The sequence below is a fragment of the Typopeltis vanoorti genome, chromosome 1, assembly GCF_054136105.1.
Source record: "Typopeltis vanoorti isolate ZY-2024b chromosome 1, IOZ_Tvanoo_1.0, whole genome shotgun sequence".
NCBI lineage: Eukaryota > Metazoa > Arthropoda > Arachnida > Uropygi > Thelyphonidae > Typopeltis > Typopeltis vanoorti.
Window position 1 is genome coordinate 128,682,090 of NC_143549.1, and position 21,987 is coordinate 128,704,076.

Consider the following 21,987-nt stretch of genomic DNA (forward strand, 5'->3'; position numbering starts at 1 on the left):
GTCTTTTATATTACAACGGTTGTATTTTTTTTTATTCAATCTTTTCTACCTAAACCTCCTTCTATATTAACCTTATCGGCTGCGCTATTTATGTTGTAACCTTTTCTTCCTTATTATAACTATCCTACCGCTGCGCCATTTATGTTGTGTCGCTTCTTCTTATTCACACTTATTTTAAACCTTTGTTGCTTTATCTCTGTAATACACTATCGGGTAGCACGTGGTACCTCTGAGTGACAATGGAATTTCCTCGAGATAGAGGCTGTACCAGAGTATCAGAGTGTCTAAGATTTACCTCTCGTAAAATGCCAAGAAATTTATTTGTTCGCTGAGGCACTTAGCGCTATTAGATTATTAAACATTAACAACCAAGAGGTAATCTCTGGACAGTACTTAATGATACCTATCAACTCTGCAGATGTGGCCAAAATATACCCTTTTAATATCCCACATAGGTTCGCATTAATATTTTATAAGCAGTGCATCGGATTCCAGAAATTACAGAAACTCTTTGTTAGAATCAAAAGCAAGGTTTATTATACTCAAAAGTTGATACACATGATGACACTAAATTAAATTCCATCTTAAGGGAGTTTCAGACTTCAGCAAGGTATATAAAATTCAAACACTACTATTACACTTATAAAATATTATACAGTAGCTTCCTAAAGTAAGAATTAAATTAACCTTCGCTAATGCATTAATCATGTACTATTATCACAATCAATCTAAGACTCCGTAGCTCTGTCAGACTACACAAGATAACATTCATATCTTTCACAATCTCTTAATATTATGCCAATTCTTTACCCTAAACATATCCTTGATTTCATTCAATATAATGGCGAACTTCAACACAACGACAGATAATAAACATAAATTCATCCTTCTAAAGTCCTAGCAATACAACCTTATCCTATATCATTAATGTTCCCTTTTATAACATGTTAACATGGCACAAATCTTTCATTCATATTCAGTGAAACACAAACAAAGTCTACTTATCTTCCTTTATGGTTCTTTATGGCATAAGTTCACAGGAAACTGGCCTTCTGTGGACAGCCGGACTTTTCCGCGGAGATACTGTCGCCGAAACCCGCGACTGCCGGTACCGGGCACTGGCACCCTTCCTCGCCACGAGGGAACCACAGGAGATCCAAGAGAAAAAACCTTGCTACAGGGTCGCATGACCCTTATATTACCCTCCTTTTTCTCGGCGTTTCTCGCCCCTTTCGATGTCCAGCGAACTACTACATCACGGCGTCCATCGTCTCTCCGCCGCTAATCGCACGTACCTTGACGTCACGTTGTTTACTTGGGCGAGCCACTCTCTCACGTAACCATTGGACTTGACTCCCCCCCCAACAGTTGAATTTGTGCTTACATTTTATAATTCTTTTATACATATTTTATAATCCTCTGCTAATGTTTTATACCTTCAATATCAATTTAATCATATTCATGAACGGCACAAAATACCCTTTCATTAAAGAACTCACTTGATTTATATATACATAATACTTGTTCTACACTTAGAGGCAATTTACTGTATTTATCTCATTCTTTTGTTTGGAAAGCATGTTAGACTGTGATAAGATAGGAATACATAATTTTCCACTCTATCACAATCTAACAACATATTTGGGAAGTAAAATGACATGATTTGGACTGTAAAAAAGAAATAAAGATCAGGATTGCAAAGGGAAGAACAAATCTGAAGGCCATGGATAACATCTGGAAAAGTAAAGTGATCAGCCTGAAAACAAAACTAAGATTACCAGAAACATGCATCTTTAGCGGTGTACTGTATGGATCTGAAACATGGATAATAAATAAGGAATCAAGAAAAAGAATTTTGGCATTTGAAAGAACTTGTTATAGGAAGATTTGAAGATTTGAATAAGATACAACCAAAACAGAATCTAATGCACAAGATTATAAAACAGAAGCTGCAATTATTTGGACACATCTGTAGAATGAGTGAGGACCGGAAGATAAAGACACTTATGTTTGGTATTTTGGATGGTTTAAACAGAAGAGGTAGACCATACAGAGAATGGATAGACGATATAAAAGACTGGTGTGGAATGGGTGTACAAAAACTGTGACACTGTGCACTGGACAAAGAAAGGTGAAAGAAGATAGTGAAGCAGGCATCGGACATCAACGGGCAGTTAGCCCATGGTTCGTGATGATGATGATGATGAAATAATGTAGCTGAGGAAATTCACTTAGAAACCAGCAATGTTTTGAATGAAAATAAAGCTATATGTAGCAATCTTACCAAAACAGACAGCAGGCACAACTTTACAATTATATCCTAATCAGGATATAATTGTAACAAAATCAGACAAAGGTAATGCTATAGTTGTCCTAAATTTTTGTGATTTTTGTTGATTTATTAATATTTTGTTAGATTTAATTGTGTAATTTTAGTATATTATTGTAGTTTTATTAGTGTAGTTAGTGTACTAAAGTGTTTTATAACATAATCTATGTCGGGAAGTCGCCGCTAGAGGGATTCGTAATGTGTAGTGTTCGTGAAAGCTCCAGATAAGATAAGCGTTATTTTCAGTTATCGTTGATAAATTTACTTTAATATTGCATAGTTTTGTTTGCCTTGCGTATCTTAGTGCGTCTGTTTGTGTATTTTTGGTGTTTATAATTTATAATTTGATAAAATACGTTACTAGTAATGGCTCCAGTACGAAGGAAAATGGTGGCCAGTAATGATGGTTCGCCATCTTTTTTCAAGAACGGTAATGTAAAGGAGATGATTCAGTGTACTATCTTGTGAAATGTACGTTTTGTGGAGTGCGGTCAGAGTGTGGTTAGATAATAATAAAGGAGTGAATGTGTGTAGAAAATGTAGGGAGAATGAGGAATTGAAGTGTATTTCGGATCGTGAGTGTGATATTTTTGTCAAATTTCAGAATGAAGAAAATAGGGATATGACAAGAAACGGAAAGGTTGTACCAGAGAATTGTGAGAGTGTGAATGTAGAAAGTGTGAATGATAGTATTAATGGTTTTACAGAGAATAAAAAAGACGAGATAGATGCAACGAGTGAGATCGCATTGTTGAATGGTGCGATACAAAGGGCAAAACAGCAGCTAGAGCGTGTGAGCAAAAGTCGACTGAATGAATCAACCAATAATAAAAAGTATGATAGGAAAAATATGCATATTAGTGTGAACATGAACAAAATGAAGGACAGAGTGCTGTATGAAGACTCGTTAGTATGAGGTGTGTTAGTAGAGGATTTGACAAAATCGTACCAACCTGGTGCGACCATAAAGGATGTAACTGAGTCTATTAGAGAGCAAAAAGGAAAGGGTGAAAGAAATGATTGTTGCGGCAGGTACGAATGATTTGAAAGGAGATAAAATGGAAATGATAGAAGACCTGAATGAATTGTTTGAGGTAGCAAAAGAAAAGAGTGAGAGAGTTAGAATGATTAGTGTTTTGCCATGGTATGACAGTGAAATGTTTAAAAGGAGGGCCATAATTGCGAATGACTTTATGCGTGGGTTATGTATGACGAGTGGTGTGGAATTTGTGGATGTGTGGAGTGAGTTCGATGGGCGAAAAGATCTATATAAGATGGATGGCTTGCATTTGAATGGTTATGGTGTAAGGAGACTTGAGGAGAAAGTGTTGCTGAATGTAATGGATGTGCAAATTCAGGGAAACTAGATTTATTAAGGGGGGGGGGGGTAGATATACAGTCCTTAGGGAGGCAGTTGAATGTATGAATGAATATAATATGCCTGAGCGAATAAGGACAACAAATCAGAGTGGGATAGTTAATATAAGGCATCAAGGTAGGGTTGGGCTAATGGGGGTCTTAAATTCATGTACACTAATGCTATGAGTATTAGGAACAAGAAGAAAGAGTTTTTGGCCATGGTTGGCACTTCCGGACCACAGGTTATTGGTATTAGTGAATCATGGCTGACTGTAGATGATATAGCTAGTGGGATTGAATGTGATGGGTATAGTGTGTTCAGGAATGACAGGGAGAATAAAATGGGGGCGGGGGGAGTATTGTTGATGATAGCTGATGAGCTACAGCCAAGGAGAATAGAAGTTGAATTGCAGGATAGAGAAAATAGCACATTTGAGGCCATTTGGTGTGAGATTGTGGCTAGCAGAACTAAATATACGAATGGGTGCTGCTATAGACCAGGTGATGGAAAAGATGGTGGTGACAGTATGCACAAGCAAATAGAAGAAATGAGTGGAAGGAGGGTAATTATTATGGGAGATTTCAACTATGGTTGCATTGATTGGAGTGAGGAGAGGACACATGGGAGGAGGAATTGGATTTTATGCGGTTATTAAGGGATAACTACCTGCGACAGCATGTAATGGAAAATACTAGGGGTCAGAGAGTGCTTGACCTAGTAATTAAATCTGAGGATTTGGCTGTAACAAATATGACCACATTGCCACCAATTGGTGAGAGTGATCATAGGGTCTTGACTTGGGAGGTGGATAAAGGTGTTGAATTTTCAATTAAGACAGGGTACATGTGGAATTATTGGGCTGGAAAGTATGACAAGCTTAGGAGTTTGATTGGTTCAGTGCCATGGCATGTATAACTGCAAGGACTAGAAGTTGATAGTGCATGGGAGGCAGTTAAGAAGTGTTTGCATGAAGCAATGGCTGACTGTATACCTAGAGTCCGAATAATAAATCAAGTAGGGGTTAAATGAGTGAATAACACCATTAAGCTTGAGCTGCAAAAAAAGAAACAACTATGGAGGGAATTTAAGGAGAAAGGTGACCGGCAGGCACATGAACGGTATAAAGCGCAGGCCAGAAGGGTAACGAGTGTGGTAAGAAAAGCAAAAAAGGATTACGAAAGAACATTGGCCATGCAGGCTAAAGAGAATACTAAACAGTTTTTTAGATATGTAGCAAGTAAAAGGAAAAATGTACATGGCAGGGAGGTAACTGAATCAGTTGATATAGTTGAGTTACTGAGTGAGCACTTTGCAAGTATATATCATCCAGGTGGTGACATTGTAGAAACAAATAAACCAGTAGATTATACGGGAATTGTGGTGAATGAAGTGGAGGTGAGTAGTCTATTGCATAACCTCAATGTCAATACATCCGTGGGATTGGATGGTATACCAGCTTGTGTCGTATGAGAAGCAGCTAAAGAATTGTCAGTACCCTTGACCATTTTGTTTAATTTGAGTCTCGGGTCTGGGTTAGTCCCGAGGGGGTGGAAAGAGGGGAAAATAGTTCCACTGCATAAAGGTGGTTCCAAGACTGCTGTTGTAAATTACCGACCGATTAGCATATCAGGAATCATTGTCAAGGTCTTAGAGAAATTAGTCAAGAAAAGAATACAGGATTGCATAGATGAAAATGGGATATTGTATGGGGGACAACATGGTTTTGTGAAGGGTAGATCATGCCTCGGTAACTTGCTCACGTTTTATAACACAGTGACCGCTGAACTGGATAGGGGGTAATGGGTTTACAGTGATACTACTGGACCTTGCCAAGGCCTTTGACAGGATACCACATGGAACCCTAATCAGTAAACTGGAGCAGATGGAGATAGATATATGGATGGTGAGATGGATAGGAGGGTGGTTGAAGGAGAGATACCAGAGAGTGGTTTATGCAGGAGTGGAGTCTAAACGACGGCTTGTGACTAGTGGTGTGCCGCATGGCTCTGTTCTTGGACCACTGCTTTTCAATTTGTTCATCAATGATATAGGAAAGGATTTGAGAGGAAGTGTTCACTTGTTTGCTGATGATGCAAATTTGGGTAGAGCAATTGCGAGTGCACAGGATGTCAAAATTTTACAGGATGATTTGGATAGTTTTGAGGACTGGGCTAAAAATGTATGTCAATTTAATGCGGCAAAGTGTAAGGTTATGCACTTTGGGGTGAAAAGAATAGCAGCAGTATATCGCATTGGTGAAACCGTACTCCAGGAGATTGATGAGGCCAGGGATTTGGGAGTGTTGGTGGATAAGGAATTCAAGTTTAGGGGGCACATAGCAAAAGTGACTAAATCAGCTCATCAAATCACTTGGCTTCTGAAAAATACTTTAACATGCAGAGACAAACAAGTTGTTATTCCTCTGTATCGAGCCTTGATAAGACCCCATCTGGACTACTGTGCCCAGTTATAGGCACCAGGGTTTCTTCGTGATGGGGAGGAAGTGGAGAGGATCCAGAGACGAGTGACCAAGATGATAGAAGGTCTGTGGAATGAACCTTATGAGAATATATTGAAGATTTGTGGGTTGCAGAGATTGGACGATAGGCGAAGCAGGGGTGATATGATTGAGACATTCAATTTACTGAAGGGTTTCTATAAGATTGATCCAGAAGATATTTTTGAAAATATGATTGATGGTGGGAGGACTAGGGGCCATGCATGGAAGCTGGGCAAGAACGTGGTTGACAAGGGAGTTAGAGCTAGGTTTTTTACTTGGAGAGTGGTGAATGAGTGGAATAAGCTTCCAGAGTCTGTTGTGGGTGCTACGACCATGAATGAGTTCAAGGCAAGGTATGATAGATACTGTGTCCATGTCGAATAGTTGTTCTTGACATGATGTTAGGCCTCCCTCGATGAGTCTGTCGACTCCTTGGAGTTGCCCGGAACAATAATAATAATAATAAATACATTCAAATGAATCAATTATTCTCTGATAACAGCACTTATCAACTTGTGAACATTAATCCAACTAACAGGATTAAGAAAAAGAAAAAAAAAAAATAAAATTACTTAATTCGGTCACTTCTTGGCCATCAGACACCATCATGCCAGCCCTCCCAGAATATATGGTGTTCCCAAGGTACAAAAACATAACATTCTGCTTGGCCCAATAGTTGAAGGTATAGACAGACCTAATTATCACCTAACAAAGAAATTAGCATCAACACTCAAGGATATAAAGAACTTACAACACTTCATAAACAAAATTAAAAACATAACACTCAGCAAAGTAATTTATTAGCCAATTTTGACGTTCCTGCCCTTTTCACAAATGTCATAATCAGTGACAACTCTTCCCTTACAGAACAAATTTCTGCTTGATATTGTGACTCTTTGCTCACGTACTATGTTCTGGTGACTTCGTGTGGCAAAATATTTACCTACAAAAAGAAGATACACCCAATTGCTAATTTATATATGGAAGTTTTTGAGCAATGTGCTTTAGATTAATTTACTTTGAAACCTATAGTTTGGCTTAGATACCTTGAGTGTGTTTTTGTGATCTGGCCACACAGCCACCAAACATTAAACACCTTTCTCAGCCACCTGAGCACATACTACTGAAATTGAAATCAGAACTCACTTCCTTTCCTGGATACACTGGTCACACATCTTCCCTCAGGCAGTCTATCTTTCACTGTCTACTGCAGACCTACACATACCAGCCAATATGTACATGCTAACTCTTATAACCACTATCCCCAAAAACTTGGAGTCATTAACACCCTCAAAAACAGAGCTATAACAATTTGTCTAATGGACAAGTTCTTAAACAAGAATTACAAATTATTAGCAATACATTTATAAATAATGGCTATAGCAAAAATACTATCAATAAAGTTCTTCATAAAACTTCTTCAAAAATTAAATATTTTATTATTATATCACACCTCCAGGGAGTCCAAAGACTCATCGATGGAGGGCATCAAATCTACAATTCCTCGTCTAACTACTCCACCAACCTTCATCATCTAACACCAATGCCAACTACCACCACCACTAGTGCTTTCACAGACAATCACAAATATCCATATCCACAGCGGGATTCAAACCCGCAGCCTTTTGGCTGGAGAGCAGATACGCTAACTATAGCTATCCCATACATATGGGATACCAGATATAGGGCTATCAGAAAACATAAATAGAATTCAACACCATTATAATCTTAATGCTACTTTTAAACGATCTATAAAATTAATAACTTTGTCCTTTAAGGATCCTCTCACTCACTGGCTTACTCTGGAGTACATTGCATCCGTTGCACCTGTAACTTACATTATATTCATGAAACTGGACATACAGTTCCTATCCATAAAAAAAAAAACACAAATGACACATTAAATTTAACAATTTTGGCATCTCAGATCACACCCTTAACACCCTACACCAAAATGATAGGAAAAGTACCTGTTCTTTACATCACACAAAAAACCAAGTATGAACATAAATTTAAAGAAGACTGTGAATTTTGATCAGCCATCCTAATCTCAACAATAAGGGTGGCATAAAAATCCCAAGAATTTGGATGGCACACATTCAGTCACTTAAGTTGTAAAGTTTTCCAGCAAACCCTGACTTTAGAACTCTAAGCAATAATTTCAGCTCTTATTGGCTACATCCATACTGTATGGTTAAGTTTCAGTAAGGAAATACCGTGAGTAGACATATTACTTATGATTATAATGACGGAATTAACTCATGTAATATATTCTTTATTAGTAGAATTTTCAGCTGAGTATCACAGGCATCATCAGTACAAGTACAAAGTCTAATTAAACAATAACTGATATATTCACAAATCGTCACCTAAGTAGCTAAAGTAAGATAACTAAAAGTGGTCCTTAAATTTCATAAACTTATTTTGAAAAAAAAAAAAAAAAAAAAAAAAATTATATATATGTGTATACAATTACAAAAGTTAGAAAAGATTTGCTGATTTATATCTTATTTGCTGATGTGAGTACTATCTCACACAAAGGAGAAAGACATAGACCATTGGATCTGTTTAGGTTAGGGGAGTGAAGTAATGCTTCACGTCTCTTTGTAAAGCCGTTCCCTGAGGAACCGACTTAAGTGAATGACTTTTGTCTTTTTCCAGTGAACTCTATGTCTAGTGTTGATGGCATGCTCTGCAAGTCCAGACTGTTCAGGTTCAAGGTACTGAATACACGACTTGTGTTCTTCTAGCCAGATAACAGCAGATCTTCCTGTTTGTCCGAAATATGATAACCCACAAGAGCAGGGAATCTGGTAGACACCTGGATAGCTGAGATGTGGGAGCTAGTTCTTTGGAGACGTGAGGAATGTAGAGATTTGTCTGATGGGTTGAAAGGCAACACAAATATTCAGTGGTTTTAACACTTTAGCTATGCGTTCGCTAACACCTTGCACATAGGGGATAGGTATACATGTTATTTCTTCTGTATTTGAAGAGGATGCTGAAACATGACTACTCAACATTCTTTTTTTGAAGGAATTCTTATAACCATTGGATAAGAAGGAGCAATTAGTATATTGTAATTCTTTCTCTAATAGTTCTTCTGAAGAACAAAAGGAGTGGGCTCTATGAACCAGTGTTTTTATAGTACTTGCCTTTTGACTGGGATGGTGATGTGATTCAGCATTGATGTAATGGCCCGTATGAGTCTCCTTCCTATAGACTGTGAATTGTAGGTAAACATCTGGTTGGCGAAGAATTAAGAGAGCTAGAAAGGCTGACTGCTTATTTACTTCCACTTCTAGGGTGAACTGGATCCTTGGATGAAGTGCATTTATTTTTGAGAGAAACTGTTGTAATTCTTCCGAAGTGCCCTTCCATATGACAAAAATGTCGTCCACATATCTGAACCAAAGGTTAGGTCTGGGTGAAATGTCAAAAATATGTTATTCGAAGTGCTCCATGAAATAGTTGGCAATAGCAGGAGATATAGGATTGTCCATTGTCGTTCCTTTGATTTGTTGGTATAACTGATTTTTGAAGGAAATATAACTTGACTTTATTAACAAATTCAAATAATTTGACTATGCATGGAGGAAATTCTTGGTGCAGTAATTCAATGCTGTCCACTAATGAACATTCAAAATGTGCAAAAATTCTTTTTAATTTCAAGCCTCCTCAGCCGAATCTATCGTACTCTGAACTAAAAGCACTGAAAAATAAGAAGAACCTAATTATTACAAAAGCTGACAAAGGGAAAGCTGTAGTTATTCAAGACAGAAGGGAATACGAGAGAAAAATGTCACTGTTACTACACAACTATTCGACTTATAGGACCCTCAATTCAGATCCTACAGGTAGTAAAATAAAAAGACACTGCTCTTATAGATAATGTATCGATATGGGATAAAGATAAAAAGAAAACACTAAAAACCCCCTTTGGGAACCCTCCTAGATTATATGGTCTTCCAAAAGTACATAAACCAGGAATTCTGTAATCCCTATTGTAGACTGTATAGGTTGTCCCACTTACAAAATTTATGTGAAATTTACTCTCTTCTTCAACTAGAAGAACTGCTACGTATATAAAAAATTCTTTGGATTTCAGAAATAAAATTTCCGATCTTCATCTAGACGATCTGGATATTATGATTAGTCTAGATGTTGTTTCTCTATTTACGAATGTTCTGTTAGCAGACAGCATTGAATTACTGCACCAAGAATTTCCTCCAGGCATAGTGAAATTATTTGAATTTGTAATAAAGTCCGGTTATTTTTCTTCAAAACCATTTGTACCAACAAATCGAAGAAAAAGCAATGGATAATCCTATATCTCTTTGCTATTGACAACTACTTCATGGAGCACTTCAAGATAGCTGAGATGTGGGAGCTTGTCCTTTGGAGACGTGAGGAATGTAGAGATTTTTCTGATGGGTCAAAAGGAAACACAAATATTTAGTGGTTTTAACACTTTAGCTATGCATTCGCTAACACTTTGCACATAGGGGATAGGTATACATGTTATTTCTTCTGTATTTGAAGAGGATGCTGAAACACGACTACTCAACACTCTTTTTATGAAGGAATTCTTATAACCATTGGATAAGAAGGAGGAATTAATATATTGTAATTCTTTCTGTAATAGTTCTTCTGAAGAAACAAAAGGAGTGGTCTCTATGAACCAGTGTTTGTTTTTATAGTACCTGCCTTTTGACTGGGATGGTGATGTGATTCAGCATGGATGTAATGGCCTATATGAGTCTCCTTCCTATACACTGTGAATTGTAGGTTACCATCTGGTTGGCAAAGAATTAAGAGAGCTAGCAAGGCTAACTGTTTATTTACTTCTACTTCTAGGAATGAACTGGATCCTTGGATGAAGTGCATTTATTTTTGAGAGAAACTGTTGTAATTCTTCCGAAGTGCCCTTCCATATGACAAAAATGTCGTCCACATATCTGAACCAAAGGTTAGGTCTGGGTGAAATGTTGTAAAAAATACGTTATTCAAAGTGCTCCATGAAGTAGTTGGCAACAGCAGGAGATATAGGATTGTCCATTGCGTTGCCTTCGATTTGTTGGTATAACTGGTTTTTGAAGGAAAAATAACTGGACTTTATTAAAAAATTCAAATAATTTGACTATGCATGGAGGAAATTCTTGGTGCAGTAATTCAATGCTGTCCGCTAATGAAAATTCAAAATGTGCAAAAATTCTTCTTAATGTCAAGCCTCCTCGGCCGAATCTATCGTACTCTGAACTAAAAGCACTGAAATATAAGAAGAACCTAATTATTACAAAAGCTGACAAAGGGAAAGCTGTAGTTATTCAAGACAGAAGGGAATACGAGAGAAAAATGTCACTGTTACTTCACGACTATTCGACTTATAGGACCCTCAATTCAGATCCTACCGGTAGTAAAATAAAAAGACAATGCTCTTATAGATAATGTATCAATATGGGATAAAGATAAAAAGGAAACACTAAAAACCCCCTTTGGGAAGCGACCTAGATTATATGGTCTTCCAAAAGTACATAAGCCAGGAACTCCATTAAGACCTGTTGTAGACTGTATAGGTTGTCCCACTTACAAAATTTCTGTCAAATTTACTCTCTTCTTCAACTAGAAGAACTGCTACGTATAGGGGTTGGCAAACTGCGACTCACGAGCCACATGTGGCTCTGAAGTAAAATTGAAAATGAAAATAAAACTATCATAGTTTCATTTATAAAATTTTTAAAAGATTTTATTCACATAACGGTGACTAATTAGGATTAGATTTTAGGGTGCCTCGACGTCTGAGGTCATTTGCAGAGCAACAAAGTGAATAATAACTGAACGCTCGGGTGCCCTCTCATGGGCAAGGCAGTGTTGGCAATGGTGAAATGCGAAAGCCGAGTCTGGGTCACTTTGCTCTTTCTGCAACTTAGTATTCTCTTTTGGCTGGGTGCATCCAGACGAGTACAAAAGACAGTAGTGTGTTTGAAAACAATACTAGCTTGATTTCCAAATAAACGTAGACTACGTGCTGCCACGAGTGCTTATGCTGTTGTTGATATGGAAAGAATCTAAAGAAATTTCTCTAGATTCGACAATCTTTCTCTCAAGCTCATCATAGCACACATGGATGCAAGAAGTTTGCATCCAGTTCACAATGTGTTCGCAGCCTTCTTCTGAGTTAACTGAAAAGAGAACATGGCTAGAGAGAGTGCTGGCTCTGATCCTGTTGTAGGAAATATCTCTACAGTGTTCTTCCAAATGTAGAAGGATGGATTTAGCAGTCTAGCCATAGTTAAGTCATCACGTAAAATCTTGTACACTCCTTAAACTGAGTTGGAAGATGTTTCTCTTTAGGTTTACTAAGTATGGAGCGAAGTTTTGGGAGCGTAGTAAAGCAAGTTCTGAAGTTAAACTTCTTGAGAATTTTTGCCAGTTTTTGGTGAAAGAGAGCTGATGTAAGGCAAAGAGATGAAGGTTCTGGGGAAAAAGGGATCTTCAGAAGTAGTTGAGTGACTGGGAGAAAGAAATTTGTCAATCTTATTAGGAGAGAAACCATTATTAATAAAAGTCTTTTTAAGAAAAAGGAGTTCATTTTCAATTTCTTCTTCTTCTGTAAGTAAAGTTTTGGCTCGCTGTGCTAATATCAATAATATCAAATTTTTGTGGAGGATAGTGATGGGAAGAAGCATGTTAGTATGAGTAGGTTTTCTAAAAATTGAGATTTTGATACTCTCAGCACATCTGGTAGCTTCAGGTCTAGAAAGGGGAGGCAGTCATCGGATTCCAGTTCAAAGGTAAAAGAGATATTCTCATGATACTTGTTTAGGTGTCCAAAATTAAATTGAGGCTGTTAACACCATCTTCCCAGATGAGGAAAATATCGTCAATATAACGATACCAAAATTTTGGTTTAAGGGGAGGAGTTAATAGCTTTTTCTTCAAAATTGTTGAGAAATATATCTGCGAGAATCAGAGAGAGTGGGCTGCCCATGGCCAGACCTGATTTTTTGTAAGTAGATTTTATTGTCATATTTGAAGTATCCTGACTTTATACAATGGGAGAGTAAAGCAAAGAGCTTTTTGATAATTTGTTCTTGAGAAGATCCAGGACTTCAAGCAGGCACATTTGTAAAGAGAGAAACAATATCGAAACTGGACATTAAATCTGTTTTTTTAAGTTTGATGTCCTTGATTTTTTAAACAAAATCTGCAGAGTTTTTAATATGAGAAGAGGAAATTCAAGAAAGATTTCTTAAAAAATTCGCAAGATATTTGGAAAGGCTGTATGTAGGTAGGAGAGTGTAAGCCTTCAACTATTGGTCTGAGTGGGCAGTTTGTCTTGTGTATCTTGGAGAGACCATACAATCGTGGGATCAAGGGATGAAGTGATCTAAGAGAAAGACGGGTGTTTCTTTGTAACTCCAAGGCGGTTTTTAATAAATTATTAGTCCTATTGTGCAATTCAATCATAGGGTCACTATTAATCTAGGAATAAGTATCACTGTTTAAAGTTCCAAAATTTTATTATGGTAATCAGACTTGTCTAAGATGTCAGACGCATTCCCTTTGTCAGCCGGTAGAATAACGATGTTATTATTATTTTTTAAGTACTTAACATTTCTTACTCTGAAAGAGCAACTATTGACTGGTGGAGGTCTAGCATTATTTATGGTGAAAATGGCTTCCATAGAGAGGAGGTTAGCTTCTTTGTTTGGTAATAAAGTTGCTGCCTTTTCTATCTTCGTTAAGAGATGTTCTTTAGGAATGGAGGAAGGAGCAGTGACAAAATTGAGACCTTCAGCAAGTATGCTTTCTTCTGCCAAAGACAATTGATGGGAAGACTTCACTTCATCCCACGATTGTATGGTCTCCCAAGATACACAAGGCAAACTGCCCACTCAGACCAATAGTTGAAGGCTTACACTCTCCTACCTACATACAGCCTTTCCAAATATCTTGCGAATTTTTTAAGAAATCTTTCTTGAATTTCCTCTTCTTATATTAACAACTGCAGATTCTGTTTAAAAAATCAAGGACATCAAACTTAAAAAAACAGATTTAATGGCCAGTTTCGATATTGTTTCTCTCTTTACAAATGTGCCTGCTCAAGAACAAATTATCCAAAAAACTCTTTGCTTTACTCTCCCACTGTATAAAGTCAGGATACTTCAAATATGACAATAACATCTACTTACAAAAAATCAGGTCTGGCCATGGGTAGCCCACTCTCTCTGATTCTCGCAGATATATTTCTCAACAATTTTGAAGAAAAAGCTATTAACTCCTTCCCCCCTTAAACCAAAATTTTGGTATTGTTATATTGACAATATTTTCCTCATCTGGGAAGATGGTGTCAACAACCTCAATTTAATTACAAAGATAATCAGCCTAAAAGGCTATTTTACCGGCGAATTTAATGATTGAGCGGGAGATGGTAAATCCTGTTTTGTTTTATAGCTGGGTACGAAACTTGGGTCGAAATCCATCGACATCCATAGAGTTTCAATGCCGAAAAAACTAACGGTGGAACCAAGTGTAAATGATCACTTGGGTAGTACAACACCAGGACAACTCCATGCAAAGGTGGAGCAAGCTCCGTCACTAACTTTAATATTCTCTCATAATGTAAAATGAAAGAGATGTATGTATATACATCTATACATATATACAATATATATATATATATATATTGTTTTACATTATGAGAAGAGGTCTCCACCCAGACAGGTTTAAACCTTTTTTGAGGTCTCATCAGTGAGTAGGTAGACCTGGAATATCAAGGTTTTAAGTGAACTGAAACTTACATACCTCTAATATTGAATTGCCGAAGTGGTGTACTATATACATTGTTAAATATTGTTAATTACAAAGATAATCAGCCGAAAGGCTATTTTACCGGCGAATTTATTGATTGAGCGGGAGACGGTAATTTTGTAATTATCTTTGTAATTAACAATATTTAACACCACTTCAGCAATTCGATAGTAGGGGTATGTAAGTTTCAGTTCGCTTAAAACCTTGATATTCCAGGTCTACCTACTCACTGATGAGATCTCAAAAAAAGGTTGAAACCGGTCTGGGTAGAGTGACCTCGTCTCATAATGTAAAACAATATATATACATATATATCTCTTAGGAGCTGGGTTTTACATTATGAGAGAATATTAAAGTTAGTGACGGAGCTTGCTCCACCTTTGCATGGAGTTGCTCTGGTGTACTACCCAAGTGATCATTTACACTTGGTTCCGCCTATAGTTTTTTCGGAATTGAAACTCTATGGATGTCGATGGATTTTGACTGGCGTTTCGTACCCGGCTATAAAATAAAACGGGATTTACCATCTCCCGCTCAATCAACCTCAATTTAATTCTGGACCACCTAAACAAGTGTCATGAGAAAATCTCTTTTACCTTTGAACTGGAATCCAATGACTGCCTCCCCTTTCTAGACCTGAAGCTTACCAGATATGCTGAGAGTATCAAAATCTCAATTTTTAGAAAACCTACTCATACTGACAGATACCTTCATGCTTCTTCCCATCACAACCCTCCACAAAAATTTGATATTATTTCCACCTTAGCACACCAAGCCAAATCTTTATTTACAGAAAAAGCAGAAATTGAAAACGAACTCCTTTTTCTTAAAAAGACTTTTATTAATAATGATTTCTCTCCTAATAAGATTGACAAATTTCTTTCTCCCAGTCACTCGACTACTTCTGAAGATCCCTCTTCCCCCAGAGCCTTCATCTCTTTGCCTTACATCAGCTCTCTTTCACCAAAACTGGCAAAAATTCTCAAGAAGTTTAACTTCAGAACTTGCTTTACTACGCTCCCAAAACTTCGCTCAATACTTAGTAAACCTAAAGAGAAACATCTTCCAACAGTTTCCAGGATTTTATGCGATTGTGGAAAGCCATACTATGGCCAGACTGCTAAATCCATCCTTCTACATTTGGAAGAACACCGTAGAGATATTTCCTACAACAGGACTAGGGCCAGCGCTCTCTCTAGCCACGTTCTCTTTTCAGTTAACTCAGATGAAGTCCGCCAACACATTGTGAACTGGATGCAAACTTCTAATATCCATGTGTGCTATGATGAGCTTGAGAGAAAGATTGTCGAATCCAGAGAAATTTCTTTAGATTCTTTCCATATCAACAACAGCATAAGTTTTAATCTCTCTGAGGCACACGTTGCCTCTGTTCAGTATTGGCCCACTCGTGACAGCGCATCTACATTTATTTGGAACTGAAGCGCGTATTGTTTTCAAACACACTACTGTCTTTTGTACTCATTCTGTTAATGTAATTTTAAGTGTCTGTAGTTTTTTATATATTTCTTTCATTGAGATACCTGAAGATGTTGATCAATTCAACGAAACTAGTAGTATCTTTTCAAATAAACCATGTCATCTCTTTATCTCTCGGTATCAGTCATTAAAATTTATTAATAATATTTCCCACTGAGTAAAAATGAATAATTATAATATATATATATATATATATATGAAGAAAGTATTTTACCTTGGGTATAATAAAAGTTAAAGATACCAAGCTATTTTAAACCTGGTTTTTACTCCATTTCCCAAGTAAACAAACAGAAAAACAAGTCAAGTTTGTGCCTGCAAGTGTTGCAAGTATAGCTGACCCTGCATGTAGTGCAAGACCAAGGCAACTCATGGTAAAAGTAGAATAAGCTCTGATCACTAATCTTAATATTTACCCTTAATGCAAAGCACATCTTCTGGAGGAGATGTATGATGCTTTGTATTAAAGGCAAGGGGCCACTACCCAGACCGGTTTCGACCTTTATTGAGGTTTCATCAGTGAGAGCCAGGCTAGAAATACCAAGATTTTAGTAATACAGAGCTTATAAGTATTTTACCAGAACAAGTTACCATAAGGTGTTTTAACCTTATTAAATAAAAATCTCAGGAGGAGATATAAATGAAAAAAGTATTTTACCTTGGGTATAATAAATGTTAAAGATACCAAGCTATTTTAAACCTGGTTTTTACTCCATTTCCCAAGTAAGCAAACAGACAAACAAGTCAAGGTTGCACCTGCAAGTGTTGCAAGCATAGCTGACCCTGCACGTAGTGCAAGACTAAGGTAACTCATGGTAAAAGTAGAATAAGCTCTGATCACTAATCTTAATATTTACCCTTAATGCAAAGCACATCTCCTGGAGGAGATGTATGATGCTTTGTATTAAAGGCAAGGGGCCTTTAATACAAATTAAAGACCTCAATAAAGGTTGAAACCGGTCTGGTTTCAACCTTTATTGAGGTCTTATCAGTGGGAGCCAGGCTAGAAATACCAAGATTTTAGTAATACAGAGCTCATAAGTCTTTTACCAGAACAAGTTATCATAAGGTGTATCTCCTCCTGAGATTTAGCATACCATGTAGCTTGTTTCTTTGTATATATGTGTATACTCCAGATGATGACCTTAATATGCAGGTCTAAACATCGAGTGATTATTTTGGTTTATATTAAACTGACGTTTTGCTTTAATATGACAGTTGTTTCCATAATTTGTATAATGAAAGTAAAAGGAGAAATGACTATGGAAAATCAACTCTGAAAACTGATGATGGCAAGGTAGGTAATAGAAGCAAATCTAATGATCACTCAGAAATCCAAGATTTCTGAGTGATACCTATGCTAACACCAAAAAGCAACCTATCAAAAAAGAATTCAAAGCTCTGCAAGAAATGAAAAACAACAGAAAAATAGTAATAACTAGAGCAGATAAGGGAAATGTCACCGTGGTTCTAAACCAATCAGATTACACAGGTAACTTGCCTCTTTACTTTTAGATCGGTCTACCTACCTCCCAAGAGAATATGATCCCACCAGCACCCAAATCAGAACACTCCATAGGCTCTTTAAGAAGGTTACCTCTTGGCCTGTGGAAGTGACTAATGGACTAAAACCTTTTAACTCTAGAACCCCCCCCCCCAGATATATAGACTACCAAATGTACCCTTATGTCCCATTGTGGATGGCAATGATACAAATTAGCCAAACATTTAGTTAAAGTGCTCACACAACATACTGGCAACCCACCTACACACATAAAAAACTCAGCCCACTTTAAAGCCATTATATAAAAACCTCTCACATTTTGGACGTCATGTTTTGTTTTTTTATTACACTTTCCGCGTGTGTGTTCAGGTGGCATATAAGAAAATTTCTAAGGGGGAACTGGTAAAAATATAAACTTTCTTTAAATTAGCTTTTATCTGGACTTGTCCTAAAATGCCCAGTGGCTCCATAGCATGCCACAAGGTATTTTAACATCAGAAAGATAATATTAGAAAAGAACCTAGCATTAACATTCATGGATGTGTAAGCAGAGCTAATCTGAGATAGTGTGGTTGCTTAAACAGAATGAGGGAATGAAAGATTATGAAATAAACAAAATAAGAACAAAAATGTCAGGATAAAGACCAAAAGTGAGGTGAAGATATTACATAAAATGCTTTTTTTTTTTTTTTTTTGAATAATGTTGATTCCATTCATGAGATGTTGGTTAGTAAAACCTAAAGTACATTAGTACCACAGATGGGAATTAGGAACAAAGGTAGAAAAGAAGCTGATCAGATCAGAAACCTAACAAACAGACTAATTCAGAAGAAAACTGCTGATAGTGAACTAGTCCTGAAATATTGTGGTTGACTGTTATAATACATATTTTTAAAATTTTTTCATTTATTGATGTGACTCCCACCCACAAAAGGTAAACTTATGGTAGTAGTATTGTGGGTGAACTTTTTTTTTTTTTTTTTAACATTATCAAGAAATCTTGCTCTAAAGACCAAATGTCTTTAGAGGTTTGAACCTGCTCTTTCAAGCAGGTTCAAATCTCTAATAAGCAGGGGCAATGAAATTCATCTTTCCTTTAAAAGCAGTCACAAACATGCATACCAGAGCAGAATTCTTGCAACCTGCAGCTTGATGGGAAAGCAGGCATATTATTCACTACTTAGCTAAACAGGTTAGCAAATTTGATACGCCCTAAGATTATACATTAATCATGTCATCTATCCAATTTAATGTTCAGTAAAATCATCTTCCTGCCTTCTGAGCAATAAAGAATATCTGTCCATCTAATTTTATACATTTTCTTTTTCTGGCCCATTATCTTAAAAATGGGAAAGGCTGTTATCCAATCCCATCTGTTTCAATTTATGTAACAGCTTCTCGTGTGGCAGTTTATCAAAAGTTTTTGCAAAATCCAAGTACACCACTATATGAGGTGTGGCTATTAAATAATGAGACCAGTCGCAAAAATGTGGTTTATTATTACAATTGTACAACTTAATTGTTATCCCCCCCCTTCAACATACTTCCCTCCTCTATCTATACAACATTGCATACGAATTTTCCATTGTTGGAAGTGTGCTGCCGTTTTCTCCTTTACCCCATCCACTGCAAGTGCGGCTGACAGCGGAGCCTAACTTGCAGGAGAAGATCAATGTATGTGATGAGATGTGGATCTTCCAGTACGATCCAGAAACAAAGAGACAATCATTGCACTGGAAAACTCCCATATCACAGAGAATGAGCAAATCAAAACTGAAGGCAATGCCGATCATTTTTTTTTTTTTATATCAATGGGATGGTAATGATTGAATGTGTACCAGAGGGTCAGACAGTTAACCAATATTATTACCTTGAGGTTCTGGTCAAGATGAGAGAACAAGTGAGGAAGAAGAGATCCAATCTGTGGAAGAACAACACTTGGATTCTCCATCAGGACAACACTCCAGCCCACAGTGCACTGTCTGTAAAGCAGTATCTGGCTGATAAGATATCTGGCGGATATATCATTCTTTATGATGGTCTGCATGGATTTATAAAGGGTAGGTCTTACTTAAGCAATTTACTTGCATTTTATAATCAGGTAACGAGTGTGTGTAAGATAAGGGAAAATCATATAGAATGATACTCTAGACTTTGCAAACGTATTTGATATATTATCATATGATAAATTGGTGTACAAAGCTGCAAAGGATGGGAATAGATAATATATTGGTTAGATGGATTTTAGAGTTGCTCTCTGAATGATACCAGCAAGTTGTGTACGATGGAGTATCATACACAAGCAAAATCAGGAAAGCAAAATTATTATTCCTTTGAAGAAAATGAAAATTTATAAAATTATTTATATAAACTGAACAGTAGCTTTTTTTTTGGGGGGGGGGGACCTACATATAAATGTGCAAATTGTACCTTGCAAACACAACAACCATGTAGCCACAAGATATTTGTGAGTCAGAGTTCAAAAAGAACTGGTTGTATATTGGAAAATATTTTCCTCTTCAGACATTAATATTACCACTTTCAGCAATGGGACAGGTAATGGAAATGAATGGACATTATTCATGTCAATTCCATAAACGACCAGTTGTGATAATGATATTCCAATGCTAGACATAACTTCTGGTGAAAAGTTCTAAAACCAATTAGGGCAATCTGGACATAATGTGTACTTTTAATGATAAATTAGATATATTTTCCTCTTTAAAGCAGTCGTTTTCAATAGTTTTGAATTTAAAGCACCCTTTGAATTCCACACCTTGTGGAATCTATTTTCAAACACTGTCCTGAATCAATGTATTATAATTGTTATTTAATGTATTTTAAACATTAATCAAAAGATATTTTAACACACACTTATTTCTTTTTATTTCAAAATTATAATAATTTTTATATAATACTGCACTGTATAATTAAATAAAAACTGCAGATATGCTTATTTCAGATTTATGGCTTAAGTAACTAAGGCTAGAAGACTGGTGTATTATGTCCATTTGTTTCCAGCAGAAAAAAATCTGCCACTTCCATATGAAAATGATATGAAAATTGCAAAAAGATAAAGCAATATAGGTTTTTTTTTTTTTTATATAATATTGCACTATATAACTGATATTATCTTTCTGATGTTGTTAAAATACCCTGTGGCATACCATGGAGTGTGGATCTCACTAATTTTGTGAGTATTAAAAGAATTTATAGACGTAATTAACCATTACGTAGGTAGGAGGTAGGGATATAACTGAATCAGTTGATATAGTGGAATTACTGAGTGAGCACTTTGCAAGAGTATATCATCCAGGTGGTGGTATTGTAGGAATGAAGGAACCAACAGCTTATACGGGAATTGTGGTGAATGAAGTGGAGGTGAATAGTCTATTACAAAACCTCAATGTGAATACATCTGTGGGATTGGATGGCATACCAGCTTGTGTCATACGTGAAGCGGCTAAAGAATTATCAGTGCCCTTGACCATTTTGTTTAATTTGAGTCTCGGGTCTGGGTTAGTCCCAAGGGGGTAGAAAGAGGGGAAAATAGTTCCACTGCATAAAGGAGGTTCCAAGACTGCTGTTGAAAATTACCGAGCGATCAGCATATCAGGAGTTGTTGTCAAGGTCTTGGAGAAAGTAGTCAAGAGTAAAATACAGGAATGGATAGATGAAAATGGGATATTGTAAGGGGGACAGCATGGCTTTGTGAAGAGTAGATCATGCCTCAGTAACTTGCGCACGTTTTATAACACAGTGACGGCTAAACTGGATAAGGGTAATGGGTTTACAGTGATTCTGATGGACATTGCTAAGGCCTTTGACAGGATACCACACGGAATTCTAATCAGTAAACTGAAGCATATGGGGATGGATATAGGGTTGGTGAGATGGATAGGAGGGTGGTTGATGGAGAGATATCAGAGAGTAGTTTATTCAGGAGTAGAGTCCAAAAGACAGCCTGTGACTAGTGGTGTGCTGCA

At 36.8% G+C, this 21,987-nt stretch overlaps 1 protein-coding gene across 2 annotated transcripts in view; it reads right to left on the reverse strand.

The window, feature by feature from the left end:
* The window catches only part of Tbcd (tubulin folding cofactor D), a 291,444-nt gene that overhangs the window by 28,008 nt on the left and 241,449 nt on the right, over window positions 1–21,987 (reverse strand). The gene's annotated exons all lie outside the window — the stretch shown is intronic.